Source organism: Marmota monax, unplaced genomic scaffold (assembly GCF_021218885.2).
Source record: "Marmota monax isolate L192 unplaced genomic scaffold, Marmota_monax_Labrador192_F-V1.1 WCK01_AAM20220418_F8-fsc00080, whole genome shotgun sequence".
In the NCBI taxonomy this organism is placed as follows: Eukaryota; Metazoa; Chordata; class Mammalia; order Rodentia; family Sciuridae; genus Marmota; species Marmota monax.
Window position 1 is genome coordinate 2271585 of NW_026694750.1, and position 15233 is coordinate 2286817.

Sequence of the window (15233 nt, forward strand, 5' to 3'; positions counted from 1 at the left end):
CAGAGTTCCTGAAGAAATGGATGCATTAGACACCTGTGTCTCAAGCCCCTTTTTTGGGTCAGTATATGCAGAGTAAGGCAGAAGTTGGGTTCCTGTTCCCCACATTTGCCTAGCAGCAGGCCTCCAGGTCTCTCGAAGACCAAAGTCAGGGAGGCTCAGTAGCTCATGTGAAGCACACAGTGTTCCTCTCTCCCTCCAGCCAGGGCTGGTGTGGAGAGGGCAAAGGACTGACAGAGGTAGCTAGCCATGTTTAAAGGGAGAGGAAGGTGCCAAGATGGCATGGCATATCTCTGGGTGATGTTATATATCAGTGGTGGGCAGTGTGCCTGGTGCCAGTCAGCTACCCCTTCAGTCTGGCAACAAGGGAAGAATCATGCAGCATCTGATCAGGAGGAAGTGGCTGGCACAGTGAGATCAGGTCACTCGGTGCACCTGGGCTGATGCTGCTATGGCTGGAACCTGCAGCAGTGCTGTTGCAACTGAAAGAATGTGACCCACTTCCACCTCCTCTCCCACGTGGAGAGCTGGGTGGGAAGCTTTGAGACCAGCTCCAATTAAGCTTTTTTCAGCTTGTGTATAACCCAAGAATCCAACCCACATGTTTCTTGCTGCTGGAATCCTACGGTCTGCTTCCCTGATCTGAATAACAAGCCCAGGGCGAATGAAGTTACTGCCTGTCATTCAGCAACCTTGGATTCTGCCAGCGGGGCTTCCTGCAGAGATCAGGGTCCCTTGTGGATCAAACATCTTTCACAACATGGGCCCCACCCCTGTTCTGCTGATTAAATCACTGGGTAACTCATGGACCAGTTTCCAAGGATATGGGTTAGTTGACCTCCCTGACCAGACAGAGGCCTCACAGTCTCTTGTTAGGCAGCCCAGCTTCCCAGAGACCCATCCTGACCTTCACCCTCCCTGAACATTCTTCTGCTGCAGGACTGTAAAATAAGATCTGTTTGGGACCCTCTAGTTTTCTTCAGGTAGAGGACATTTTGATTTTATATTTGTAATTTCTCATTTCTTTTTGTGTGTGTATGGGGAGGAGCTGATTTACATACCTAAAGTTGTGAGAGCTACTAGGATAATTTAGGAGCTTTAAGATGGTAAAGTGGTAGTTCTGAGCCCTTGAGTGATCCTATTTTATTTACAAAGAAGGGAGCAAAAGGTGGTAACTATCAAGGTCAAGGTAAACTCTGTCTAGGCCGTGGGAGCCTGTTCCTGATCTTGTGCTCCACACTGGCCTTGCATCCAAGGAAGAGGCTCCCTGTTTCTCCTGTCAGCGCCATTGGCACTGCCCCCAGCCCTGTAGCACATGGCCTTCCTCTGCCAATTGCTGGGGTTGCAGGAAGATAGGGTGTTTGTGACTCTTAGGAGGGAATGGTGGGCTTCTTAGGCAAATAAGCTCTCTGTAGGGTGTCCCTCTAGACCCTCAGTCAGCTTCCTGCCTGAAGCAGCCTTCTGGAGCATGTGGTAGGCACAGTGAAGCCAGTCAGCTGAAGCTGAAGCCTGGTCTTCTCCTCCCTCCTGGGGTGGGGGTGGTGCTGCCTGAGAGGTCATGGGCACCCCTCTGCCCTGCTGACCTCTGCTCTGAATGGTGGCTATTTGCTCTGCATCACCAATCTCAAGCCCAAGAGCGATGAAGATGGAGACAAGCGCTCTGCATCAGACATGGCCCTGGCCAGGAAGGACTACCCAGAGGAACTCTTCTTTTACTCTGATCTTCTGACCTCATTCCACTTACTTTAAAGAAAAGGTTCATTCTTTTTGAGTAGTTAATAGTGCAGAATTCAAAGGGTTACATGGTAAAAACGAAATCTTCTGCCTTTCCTGGATTTGTAGCCACATAGTTCACCTCCCCCAAAGTGACCACTCTTAACCAAGGCCTTTGTGTCTTTTGTTTGTTTTTGTTCATAGTGCTGGGGATCAAATCCAGGCCTCTTGCACTCTAGGTATGTGTTAAACACTAAGCTACACATTGTTTTTAGTTCTTGAACTTCCTGCATGCTAGTCATGTTTTGTACCACTGAATTATATCCCTAGCTCCCAGAGTTTTGATTTTTATGTAACTAGATTTTGTAAATCTTTTGTGACTTCTAGGTTGGTTTTCTTTTTTTAGAAAGAGAGAGAATTTTAATATTTATTTTTCAGTTTTTGGCGGACACAACATCTTTGTATGTGGTGCTGAGGACGCATGCCAGGCCAGCGCGCTACCGCTTGAGCCACATCCCCAGCCCCGACTTCTAGGTTTAATTCCATGTAGTTTTCTCCCACTTTTCCTGTATTTTCTTCTTTTTTGGGGGGGGAGGTACCAGGGATTGAACTCAGGGGCACCACTGAGCCATATCTCCAGCTCTATTTTTTGTATTTTTATTTAGAGACAGGGTCTCACTGAGTTCTTAGTGCCTCACTTTTACTGAGGCTGGCTTTGAACTCGTGATCCTCCTGCCTCAGCCTCCTGAGCCTTTGGGATTACAGATGTGTACCACTGTGCCCAGCCTGTATTTTCTTCTAATATATTCACACTCTGTAAGTTTAAAACTTTAATCCAAAACCAATATATCAAATTCAGTCTAACCAGAATTGGGGCAAGCTTGCATTATGCACCTCCTAGGGAACACTGATAATGTCAGCTGCAGCAGTTTATTGCCAAAATGTTTTAAATTCTAAGTAACAATTAGCCAAATCTAGATTATGGGAAATCCTAAATTATGGTTCTGAACTCTAAAAAATGTTAATGTGTTGATAAATAAAGAAAAGCTGACAAACCATTCCAGACTAAGGAGGTTAAAGAGGATGGGAACCCAGGACCATCAAGATCCCTTCATTGGGTCCTCAATTAAAAACCAGTAAAGGAGCCTGATATGGTGGTACATGCCTGTAATGCCAATGGCTCTGGAGGCTGAGTAGGAGGATTGCAAGTTTAAAGCCAGCCTCAGCAATTTAGCAAGGCTCTGATCTACTTAGTAAGACCCTGTCTCAAAATAAAAAATAAAAAGGACTAAGGATGTGTCTCAGTGGTTAAGCACCCCTGCATTCAATCTCTAGTACAAAAAAAAACCGGTGGGGGGAGAAAAAGAAAGAAGGAGAAAACAAACAAACAAACAAAAAAACAACAGTAAAGGCTAAATTGAAGGGGGAGGATTGTGAACATTTGGATATGTTATATATAGATAGATATGGTCTGTGTAGGAACCATGGTTCTGGGTTACTATTAAATACCTTGGAGTAGCTTGGCATGGTGGTATATGTCTATAATCCAGTGACTGGGGAGGCTGAAGCAGGAGGATTCCAAGTTTGAGATCAGATTCAGTAACTTAGAGAGAACCTGTCTCAAAATAAAAATAAAAAGGGTTGGGAATGGGACTGGAGTTGTGGCTCAACGGTAGAATGCTCGCCTCACACGTGAGGCTCTGGGTTCGATCCTCAGCACCACCTAAAAATAAATAAATAAAATAAAGGTATTGTGTCCAACTACAACTAAAAAGTAAATATTTAAAAACAAAACAAAAGGCTAGGAATATAGCTTAGTAGTAGAGTGCCCCTGGGTTCAGTCCCTAGTACTGAAATAAATAAATAAATAAAATTTAAAAATTAATTTCTTGGGGTGAAAATGAATGGCATTGTGGGTATCTAGGAGAGGGGCATTAGGAGATCCTGAATGAGTGTGTTTAGTGAAGTGATGTGATATCAAATGGTTCTAGAAAAAGAAAAGGGGCTGGGAATATAACTCAGTGGAAGAGCATCTCCTTAGCTGTGGGTTGAATCCCTAGCACCATTAAAAAAAAAAAAAAGAACGTAGGGAGGCAGGGGGAGAGAGAGAGATAGAGAAAGACGTATATACATCCGTTTATGCCTGCAACACAGAGAGGCATTAGACAAGTATACCAATAGGGTATCAGTGGTGACGCTAGGGGCAGGGTATTTGGACGTGCATTGTACATCTGAGCTTTTCTTTCTTTTTTTTTGGGGGGGGGGGTACTAGGGATTGAACCCAGGGGTGTTCTACCACTGAGCTATATTCCCAGCCCTTTTTTGTATTTTATTTAGAGACAGGGGCTCACTTAGTTGCTTAGCACCTTGCTTTTGCTGAGACTGGCTTTGAACTCTTGATCCTCCTGCCTCAACCTCCCAAGCCACTGGGATTACAGGTGTGCACCATCACGCCTGGCTTCCTTTATTATTTATTTATTGATTGATTGATTGATTGTGGTGCTGGGGATTCAACCCAGTGCCTTATGCATGCAAGGCAAGCACTCTACCAACTGAATTATATCCCCAGCCTTTATTTTTTATTTTGAAACAGGGTCTTATTATATTGCTTATTGCTTCGCTAAGTTGTCAAAGCTGGCCTCAAACTTGACAGCCTCCTGCCTCGGCCTCTTGAGTAGCTGGTATTACATGCATGCACCACCCACCATGCCTGGCTTCTTTTACCTTTCCTAAGGCTTTGAAATTTTTCAAAATAAAAAGGGTAAGGGAAAAACAAAAAACATGACTTTGTTCCATCTGGAGTTTACTTTGACTCAGGCCCCTTGCCTTTCTCCTGGCCCTCCTGGGCAATTGTCCTGGATTTCTGGTTTCTTCTGCTTTGTGCAGCCTGTGAAATCATTGTTTTTCTTTCTCTTAGGAACATCTTTGGTTGTGTTATCTTGTTTAGGACTGGGAAAGTTTTTATAACAAAAGTCATTTAAATGACTCTTCTAGAAGCAGGGACTAGCATGCTGTCACTGGTGTGCTGGTGCCAGTCTTTTTGTTTGTTTGATTGTTTTTCTTCTTGTTTACATTGCATTGTGTGCCCCAAATAAATTTGCAAGAAGTTTTGTTCTCTGGGAACTAAACAAAATCTTGCATCTCAGAAATATCACCAGACTTCTGCATAGGGCAGTAAGCCTCTCTTGGTGAATCTTGGTCTGAGCTTTTTCCTTTCCGCTGAGTTTTGCAAGAGGGCAGGTCTTGCTTGCCTTCTGGGAATACAGACTTATAAAGGCTTCTGGCTTTCATTTTGTGAAATGTGACAATCTTGTGTGAGTCCTTAGTCTAAACTCAGGAGTCTTTTTGGCAGGGGAGCTCTTCGTGGGCCAGCTTTGCCAGGAGCTTCAGCTTCTGTGGTTTGATGGCTTTGGGAATGAGGGATTATAAACGGGTGGTGAGGATTTGGCTCCTGAGCTATATTACCAGGGTGTGGCCAGTTCTGGATGCTTATGCCTGTGCCCATTAGCAATGGAGCAATTTCTTGGATCCCTCATGCCAACCACCCTGGCCTCTAAGCCCATTCCTGTCTGCTCTCCTGAACTTTCCCATAGTGGTCCTGACCTTGAGCAAACCCTCCTGGAAGATGTGGCATCATGTTTGCAGTGCCAGATGCTGTCTCCCCATCTCTTTTGGAACGTGTGCTTGGTGGTCTTCCCACACCTCCCTGCAGCCTCCACTGTCCATGGTCTCAGGCTGGATGATGCTTTGTGACCCATTAGGATTGTTCCTAATTTTTTTCCCTCCAGTACTGGGGATTGAACAGGAGGTACTTTATCACTGCTGCATCCCCAGCACTATATATATATATTTTTTATTTTTACTTTTTAAAGAGAGAGAGAGAGAATTTTTTAAATATTTATTTTTTAGTTTTCGGCAGACACAACATCTTTGTTTGTTTGTGGTGCTGAGGATCGAACCCAGGCCGCATGCATACCAGGTTAGCGCGCTACCGCTTGAGCCACATCCCCAGCCCCCCAGCAGTATATTTTGAGACAAGGTTTTGCTGAATTGCCCAGGCTGTCCTTGAACTTGTGATCCTACTGCCTGGGCCTCCAGAGTCACTAGGATTACAGGTGTGCACCCTTGAGCCTGACTACAAGTGTTCCTCTTGATACCATTTCCCCAGCAAGTTAGTGGAATAAACACATGGGAGTATCTTTGTTTAAAACATTTTGTATTTTGATTATCAGCTTGTTAAATACTTGGGAGGAAGGAAACTGAGCCCCCAGTACCCCCTAGGGGGAGGCTTCCTCCTTCCTTGGATTATGTTTTGTTTGGAGTAGCTACAGCGCTGCCTGTGTAGTAGAGCAGGAACAGTTACCCAGGCACATCAGTGTGGCGCTTATGCTGTGTGGGGTCATGAATCTTCCAGTGTGCAGCACACTTGGCTATGTTTACAACTTAAATGAACACAGTTATATTTTTATGCAAATTAGCACATTCCTATACAGTTAAAACCTGTTGGAAAGAGGCTTAGCTTTACACCTTACAACTTTTTTCTTCAGTTTGGCTTCAATGAGTTCCACCCAGGAAGCCACCCCTAGGGCTCCCAGCTGAGCCTGAGGAAGGCCATCCCCAGAGCTGGGCAGCTAGGGGCATGGGGTGTGACTAAGGAACTGAGCTTTCAACCTGTAGGCTACCCAATCGATTTAAAGACATAACCTTTAGGACTGGAGGTTGGAGGTTCCCTGAGTCCTGAGAAGTGGAGGCAATGCAGCAACCTCAGTTCAGGCAGCTTGATTATTTGAACCAATATGGGAGGGAAATTAAGGAGAAGGAAGCAGCAGAGATTGAGTGGGAGCAGAAACAGCTGGGGAGGGTGAGGATTCTTGAGCTGGCCAGCCTGTCCTGGGGTGTTCTGGGAGGCCCTGGGAGCACTAGGCTTGCCCTGCTTAGGCCTACCTGAGACGTGAGGGTGGCTGAGCATGTCTGTGTGGCTCAGAGTGAAGGGGCTGAGTGCAGCTCATGAAGAAATTGGAACAGCCTCCTCTTGTGTCAGTCTTCTCCCTAACTCTTTGGAGAAACACACACACACACACACAAACAAACAAACAACAAAAAAAAAACTTTAAAATTTTCAAGTTTAATTAGAATTTTAAACTGTGGCCCTGTAAAAGCTGATGTAACTATTGACATCGTGGTTGATGGAGCTTCTTGGATGACGTTTACATTCTGGTCATTTCTATAGAGGTGACCCCCAAGCTCCGTGGAACCTCTTGGCCATGCCCCTTCCCTGGTGCTGGGGATTGAACCCAGGGTCTTATGCATGCAAGGCAAGCACTCTACCAACTGATTTATGTCCCCAGCCTTTAGGACTGGTCCTTCAAGCCTAAAGTTGACCAGAAGCACAACTGAGTTTTTCTCTTGGGGACTTCAGCAGCACAGCACATTGGGAGTATTTCTGGTATGGTCTAGCTCACAGGAGAGAAAAGGGGTCCCTCTGAGGGCAGGGGATGTGGCTCAGTAGTAGAGCACTTACCTGGCTTGCATTAGGACCTGGGTTCAATCCCTAGCATTGCCAAAACCAAAAACCAAAATGTTAAAAATCAAAGGCGCTGGGTTCGATCCTCAGCACCACATAAAAATAAAATAAAGATGTTGTGTCCACCGAAAACTGAAAAATAAATATTAAAAAATTCTCTCTCTCTCTCTCTCTTTAAAAAAAAAAAAAGAAAAAGAAAAAGAAAAATCAATGGTCAGTGGGGGATGGGGGGCTGGGGTTGTGGCTCAGAGTTAGAGCGCTTGCCTAACATGTGTGAGCACTGGATTTGACCCTCAGCACCACATAAATATAAAATAAAGATATTGTGTCTGCCTATAACTAAAAAATAAATATTTTTTTAAAAAGTCAGTGGCATGGGGCTGGGGCTTAGCGGTAGAGTGCTTGCCTCGCACATGTGAGGCACTGGGTTTGATCCTCAGCACTACATAAAAATAAACAAAATAAAGGTATTGTGTCCATTTACAACTAAACAAAACATTAAAAAAAAAAATCAATGGATTTGTCCTGTGGGTGTGGTGGTACACACCTGTAATCCCAGTGAGGTAGCTTTGTGAATTCAAGGCCTGGGCAGTTTAACAAGACCCTGTCTCAAAATAAAATTTAAAAATACTGGGGTAACTCAGGGGTAGAGTGCCCCTGGGCTCGATCCCCAGTATCCCCTCCCAAAAAAAGGTAGTCCTTCTTCCAGCTCACAGCATGGTCTTCCGATGCCGTTGGTCAGGAAACTTCCTGCCAGAGTCACAGCCCTGGAGAAGATCGGTTTGGGTTGGGAGACCTCTTATGCAGAAGCAAGCTGAGAACTCCCGCCCTTACATTCACTTATAAATAGACCAGGGCTCAGGACTCTGCATTACCCACCCCCTGGAACCTGCCAGAGGTCGACTGTCCTGAGTCAGGCTGAATTAGAGGAAGATCTGTAGCCGGATTCTGTAGGCGTGCTGGTTCCTGACTTCAGGTCTCAGGCTCCAACTTGGCCAGGATTCAGGGCTCCAGCTGTTCTCTGGGAAGAAAAGAGAATCTCTTTTTAAATGAAGCCCAGCCATGCCTTTATGCCTTCTGTCCTGTTCCCCTACTGTGCAGAGAATAAATCTCTACTTCTCTTGGTGAGAACTGTAGAGCCCAAGGTCATAACCCTGGATCCTGAGTGTTCTGTGCAGCCCAGGAAACTTCCTCAGCTCAACAGTCTCTTCCCGCTGGCATTGTTCTCCACTGACCTGCAAGGGGCTGAAGAGCCAGGTGCTCCCCCATCTGTACAAAGGTAGATTTCACCCAATTCGTGACTAGAAGAGAGAGGAGTTCTGGGGAACTTTTTCTACTTGTTGGATCAGAATCACAAGGATAAATGTTTATTTATTTATTTTCAGTACTGGGAATTAAATCCAGGACCTTGAGCAAGCTAACTAGACAAGTATTCTACCACTGAGCTAATCTCTAGCCCATAGGATTAATGTTTTCAAGAATTAAACAGGTATTTTACATCAGTCCAGTTATATGAACATTATGTATACAGCTATAGGCTCCTCTATTTCCTCAATGTTTTGATTCTCAGGTGTCAAATACAAATTATAGGAGGAGACAGGCACATTGGCACACACCTGTAGTCCCAGCTACTCAGGAGGCTGAGGTAAGAAGATCCTGTAACCCCAGGAATTTGAGGCCAGCCTGGAAAACAGTGAGATCCTGCCTCAAAAATAAGTAAACAGCTAGACACAATGGTGCACGCCTGTAATCTCAGAGACTTGGGAGGCTGAGACAGGAGGATCATGAGTCAAAGCCAGCCTCAGCAACAGTGAGGCACTAAGCAGCTCAGTGAGACCCTGTCTCTAAATAAAATACAAAATAGGGTTGGGGATGTCACTCAGTGGCTGAGTGCCCTTGAGTTCAATCCCTGGTACCCCCCCCAAAAAAAAACAAATTGGGATTGGTGGCACATGCCTATAAACCCAGTGATTTGGGAGGTTGAGGCAGGTGGATTGCAAGTTTGAGGCCAGTCTTGGCAATTTAGTGAGGCCCTAAGCAACTTAGGATGGCCCTGTCTCAAAGTAAAAAAGAAAAAGGGCTGGGGATATGGTTCAGTGCTAAAGCACCTCTGAGTTCAATCCCCCAGTACCTAAATAAATAAGAAAAGGGTTGGGGATGTAGTTCAGTGGTAGAGTGCTTACCTAGCGTATGTGAGGCCCTGGGTTCTATCTCCAGCTCCTCATCCTCCAAATAAAAGTAAATAAATACATAAATAAAGTTTAAAATATAAAAATAAGAATTGCAGGAGGCCATTGTTTTGGACTAGACTTATGCACCAAACCCTAACAGACCAGGCTGAAAAATAAAAAATGGCACTGGATGAGATGATACACACTTACAATCCTAGCTACTCTGGAGGCCAAGGCAGGTGGATCACAAGTTGAAGGCCAGCCTAGGCTATATAGCAAGACCCTGTCTCAAAATAAAGAAAGGTAGTTTGGTGATACAGTAGTAGCTTAACATATGTGAGGCACTGGGTTGAGTCTAGTACCACAAAAAAAATTAAAAATAAAAATGGAAGAAGAACAAATGGAGCCACTATGCTAAAGTTTGACGATACAATAAACTGAAAATAAATGTTAATCTGACTTTCTGATAGGTCTGGATTAGAGAGATAACAGCCAGATCCCCAACAGGCCAGCTTCAATGGGATGATCATGAAGTTCTCTCTACCTTATTCTTTTCATTAAAAAAAGCAACTTGGCCTTTCCACAAATCCCTGTCCTTGAGGTTCAGCTTGCCTTTTTACTGGCGCGACAGTTGCAATGCCAAGGATTGAATCCAGGGTTCCCTGTACCCTAGACAGTCACTCTGCTTTGGATCTATACTCCCAGGCCCTTTATTTAAAAGCAGCATGCTTCTGATATAACCCCTCCTCTTAAATGTAAAAATACAGTAATCAGAACTGGTTGGCATCTTCCTGAATAAGACTTAATAGGGGCCAGTATGCTTCACTTCATCCAGAGGTTTTCTCAAGCATCTTCAAAGATGCTGAAGTACCCATTCACAATGAGCGTGGGAACCAGAAGGAGAATAGAAATACTTTCTCTGAAATCATCTCTTCATCAGAACTTATTCCTTTTGTTTCCTACATCTTGTGTTTTCCCATCATTTCCAGTGTGTATGAGCAAGACACGATGGTATCATACATCCCCCCTGCAGCTTTAAGAAGCAGAAGCAAGTAGTACTTCCAGCCAGGCCACTGAGCACCATCACTTATCTGCCTGACAGCCCAAAGCCAGCATTATATATAACTCTAGCAAGACTAATCCCTTTCATTGCTCCACCGTTGGATTGGTCATGGTCATGACCAACACTTATATCCCTGAATTAGCTTTTACTCAGATGGCTTATGGAGCTAGTTCCTATCTTTCTTGGGAGGAGTAAGATGAGGTTTTGCTCTGCCAAGGTAGTCCAACTAAACCATACTACCTTAATTTAGCTAATAGTGCAACTCCTATTGTGTTTTCATGGTTTGCCATCCTTATTTCTGAAAGACTCAGTGAAGCCATAGTCTTAGGAATAATAGGTTTGGGGATAGCATTACATGTTGAACTTTTTCTCTTGCCACATTATCCCAACTGGTTCAAGGCTCTAAGAATAGTTGTCACTTTAGTGGCTTTTTTTTTTTTTTTTTCATTTGTAGTCACATAACTACTTGAAGATATTTATCCAGAGAAAGGATCCAAGAGACCTGGTCAAGTAGAATAAATATAAAACTATTTTGTAAAGTTGCATTTTGGCATGACCTTCTATCTCTGTTTGGCTTTTTTCCCCCTTCACTAGCGGTGATAGTTCTTTATATGTTGTTTTTCATTTCTAAAAAATTATTTCATAGTAATTGCTTGAGAAAGAACAGGAAAATTCTTAACAGGTCTTTGTCACGCCATTTTAGGTTGGTTTACATTCAATCTTTTTATGAATGATATGTCATCCACTTAAACATTTCAATGTTTGATCTTGAAAAATGTAAAATAAAAAAGCAAGACCCTGGGTTTGATCCTCAGTACCACATAAAAAAATAAATAAATAAAATAAAGTTATTTAAAAAAAAAAGGGGGCAACTTAAAGCAATCTGGTATTGACCAATCAGTTGGTTTTCCATTATTTTCTTCCTGTCCCCACCTTATAAAGAAAGTTAAATGAAATGACAACCTGCTTTTTGGTCTTGTTATTGCTTCCTTCAGCTCTTCTTAATCCATCAGAATTCTTATTATGCTTTGTGGAATGAAGTGTCATCCAGTTCTAGATTCAGAAGTAAAGCCAGGTATGGGCCGGGCATGGTAGCACACACATGTAATCCCAGCGACTCAGAGGCTGAGGTAGGAGGATTGCAGGTTTAAAGCCAGCCTCAGCAATTTAGCAAGGCCCTAAGCAGCATAGTGAGACCCTGTCTCAAAATAAAAAATAAAAAGGGCTGGGATGTGACTCAGTGGTTAAGTACCCTTGGTTCAATCACTGGTATCAAAAAAAAAAAAAAAAAAAATCCAGGCATGATGGCACATACCCACAACTCCAGTGTCTCTGGAGCCTGAAGCAAGAGGATTGCAAGTTTGAGGCCATAAGCAATTTGGCAAGACACTGTCACAAAATAAAAATAAGAACAGGCTAGGGATATAGCTCAGTAGTAATGTGCTCACTGGGTTAAATCCCCAGTACCAAAAAAATAAAAAAAGGAGAAGAAAAGAAAAAGACATTTAAGTCCTTTAAACAAAATTGTAATTTTGCCCTTTGGCGGAGGTGAGGACATCCCATGGCTGGGAGAGTTTCCTTTGGTTCATTAAATCTTCTCATTCAGGGCTGGGGGTATAGCTCAGTGGCTGAGTACTTGCCTAGCATATTTAAGGCCCTGAGTCTGGGGGAGGAAAAAAAATCTACTTATCTGCCTGGGCTTGGTGGCACACGCCTGTAATCCTAGGAAGCCCTAGGCCAAGACAGCAAAATTGCAAGTTCAGGGCCAGCCTCAGCAACTTAGTGAGACCCTGACTCAAAATAAAAAGGGCTGGGTAGCTCAGTGCCCCTGGGTTCAATCACAGATATCAAAACCAAACAAACAAACAAAAAAACCCAGCTATAGTGGGAACATGGTGGTGAGTTGGGAACTGGCTGCCTATCCTTGCAGTGGGCCAAATGAAAGAGCCCTTCTCACTTCCTGCCCAGCCTGCAGGTCCTGGGGAAGCTGTTTCCAAGTAAGTTCTTTTCCTACCTGTCTTGGAGGTGAAGCACCTGCCGATGGCCTTCAGGGCTTGCTTAGCTCCCTGGGGCCCTGGGGCAATAAGGACAGCTGGGCATGGCTCCTGCACTCTGGTCCTATTGGTAGCAGGATTGAACCCAGGGGTACTTAACCACTGAGCCACATCCCCAGCCACCCTTACACCAGTGCCTTTTTTTTTTGAGACAGGGTCAAGCAAAGTTTCTTGCTAAAGTCTGGTTTTGAACCTCTTACCTCAACCTCCTGAGTCACTGGAATTATAGCCATGTGCCACCACACGTGGCTCCTATGGGACTGTTTTGAATCAGGTCAGATGAATTTGATTTAAATGTTGCCAGAACCATCACCAAAGAACCTTCTTCAGGGTGCTGCACCCGGAACAGAATGAGCAGTTTTGCTGGGAAGGAGGCAGGAAGGCGGCTCTGAGGTAGGAAGTGTGCAGAGGGTAAATGTCAGCAATTCCAGAATCATTCCCATGCCAGAGACCTGTGGCCAGAGAGAATGGCTCCCCTCTATGTGGATTCACAGCTGCTTGCCAAGGGAGGAGGCCTGGCTGTGGCTAACATGGGGCAGTGGGAAGGGGACGCTTGTCAAGCTAGGGGCCTTCAGAGAGGCATGCCCCTCTCTGCTGCCTGATGTGGTTTCCATTTCCAAGTGGCCTTTTGATTTTTTTTTTCCAACTTTTAACTTTGCTTCCAAGGTTGAGGGAAAGTCACAGTACAGTGGACACCCACATACCCATTGCTACATTTGCCAAATGTAGCGTTTTGCTGTATTTGCTTGCTTATGTGGCCCCTGTCTCCCCCGCCCCCTACCCCAAATACACACATACACCTTTTTTTCTAGATCATTTGAGAGTAAGTTGCAAGCATGGAGACAATTAATCCTTGAATATCTCATCCTGTGTCTCTTAAGAACCAGGATATTTTTCAACATAACCACAGTATCATCATCATATTCAACCCAAATAACATTGATGCAGTTATCTCATCTCAGATGCTTCCCATTACATTTCCGCCACTGCCCACTAATGTCCTTTCAGGCTTCCCTCCACCACTCTGGATGCCATGAGGACCTGTTGCTGACTGTGGTTGCTATTCTGCCTTGTCTTACTTTCTTATTGACCTCTGGTTGGCAGCAGGTTGGAGTCTGGCTTGCTTGCTTGTCTTCCTTCCTGCCTGCCTGCCTTCTTCTGTAAGGTGGGTTTTCATTTTATTTTGTTCAAATGGATAATGCTTCTATCAACTACTGATCTAGAAGGGGCTGAGAGGATGGAGGCAAAGCATGGACTCAGATCCAGGCCCAGCCACCCATTAGCCTCAAGGCCTTGGACAAGTTACTTACCCTCTCTGAACCTCAGTTGTCTCATCTAAAATGTGACTAATTCCTGCCTTGCAGGCTTGGGAGGTCTAGAACAAGACAAGTATGAATGTGATGATTCCATGCCTGGCACTGAGAAAATGCTGCAGCAACAATAATTATTGTTCTGCAACATCCTCTGGCTTTACACAGCAGGAAGGAGCTTTGGATCACGTTGGAATTTGGGTTGGCAACCTCAGGACAGATTCCTAATCCCAAACTCACTCATGAGATTGGTGCACCCTGCAATCTCCCTAACTCAGCCAAGCTGTCATCAGGAGGCCTGTTTTGCTTGTGCTCTGCCCATGGAGCAGAGTTCCAGAACACTGAGCAGTCTCTGCACTGAGGAAGAAGCAGTGTGGAGTTTGTTAATTAAGGTCGCTGCTCCTGAGGCCTGAGAGGTTTGTCTGGGATGTTGTTGCAGTTTAATTACTGAGAACGAAAAGGGTGGAAATTCTCTCTGGTGCCCCCTTTTTTATGTTGTTGGAGAACCTCAGATGCCACCTGGGGCTTCAAGTCAGCCCTCAGCCCTGTCTCCCTCTTGCGGACCTTGAGTGCATTTTACCTGCTTATATACTGGAGAGTAATAGAGCAGAGTGTTGAGAGCTGCATGACCTGGATTCACATCTTTCTCCAGTCTGGACAAGCTGGCTTATCATGGCTGTTGTCACTTCTCTGCCCAGGTCCTCATTGTGAGACCTAAAAGGCACATTTCTGGTGAAGACTGAACAGTTCATTTATTTGAGAGGTTGGAAGAGTACATGGCAGACAGGAAGCCAGAGTACCTGTGAGCTGCTTCGTACAGCAGGCTTCTCTAGCGGTGGCGATTTTGCTTCCCAGGAGACCTGAGGCAATGTCAGAAGGAGATTCTGATTCCTGCAGCTGGATGGAGGTGCCCTCAGTGTTTAGGGGGCAGAATCCAGGGGTGTTACTAATCCTTCCAGAATGCTCAGGAAAGCCCTGCAACAAGGAACAGATCAGTCCAAAATGTCTACAGGGTGGGGCAGGGTGGTACACACCTGTAATCCTAGCAGCTTAGAAGGCTGAGACAGGAGGATTACAAATTCAAGGTCACCTCGGAAATTTAAAATTTAGCAAGTCTAAGTAACTTCCTGAGATCCTGTCTCAAAATACAAAATAAAAAGGGCTGGGGATGTGGATCAGTGGCAAATTGCTCCTGGGTTAAATCCCCAGTACCCCAAAAAATAACTAACTAAAAATAAAATGCCCATGAGGCTGAGGTTTCAGGAACACTGATATGTGACCAGGGCAGTCTCCATCTTTTGAGCCAGATGGGGACTGATGGTACACATGGAGGGAAGACATGGAGGGAAGAGGGGATTTTAGGCCTTTTTGGGGGGTGGGGGCAGCTGGGAATTAAACTCA

The 15233-nt window shown here is 44.7% G+C and overlaps 1 protein-coding gene and 1 pseudogene across 1 annotated transcript in view; both read left to right on the forward strand.

Moving 5' to 3' along the window:
• Positions 1–15233, forward strand: part of Lzic (leucine zipper and CTNNBIP1 domain containing) — a 64092-nt gene that overhangs the window by 36459 nt on the left and 12400 nt on the right. The window lies entirely within an intron of this gene.
• Positions 3992–15159, forward strand: LOC131423413 (transmembrane protein 69-like; annotated as a pseudogene).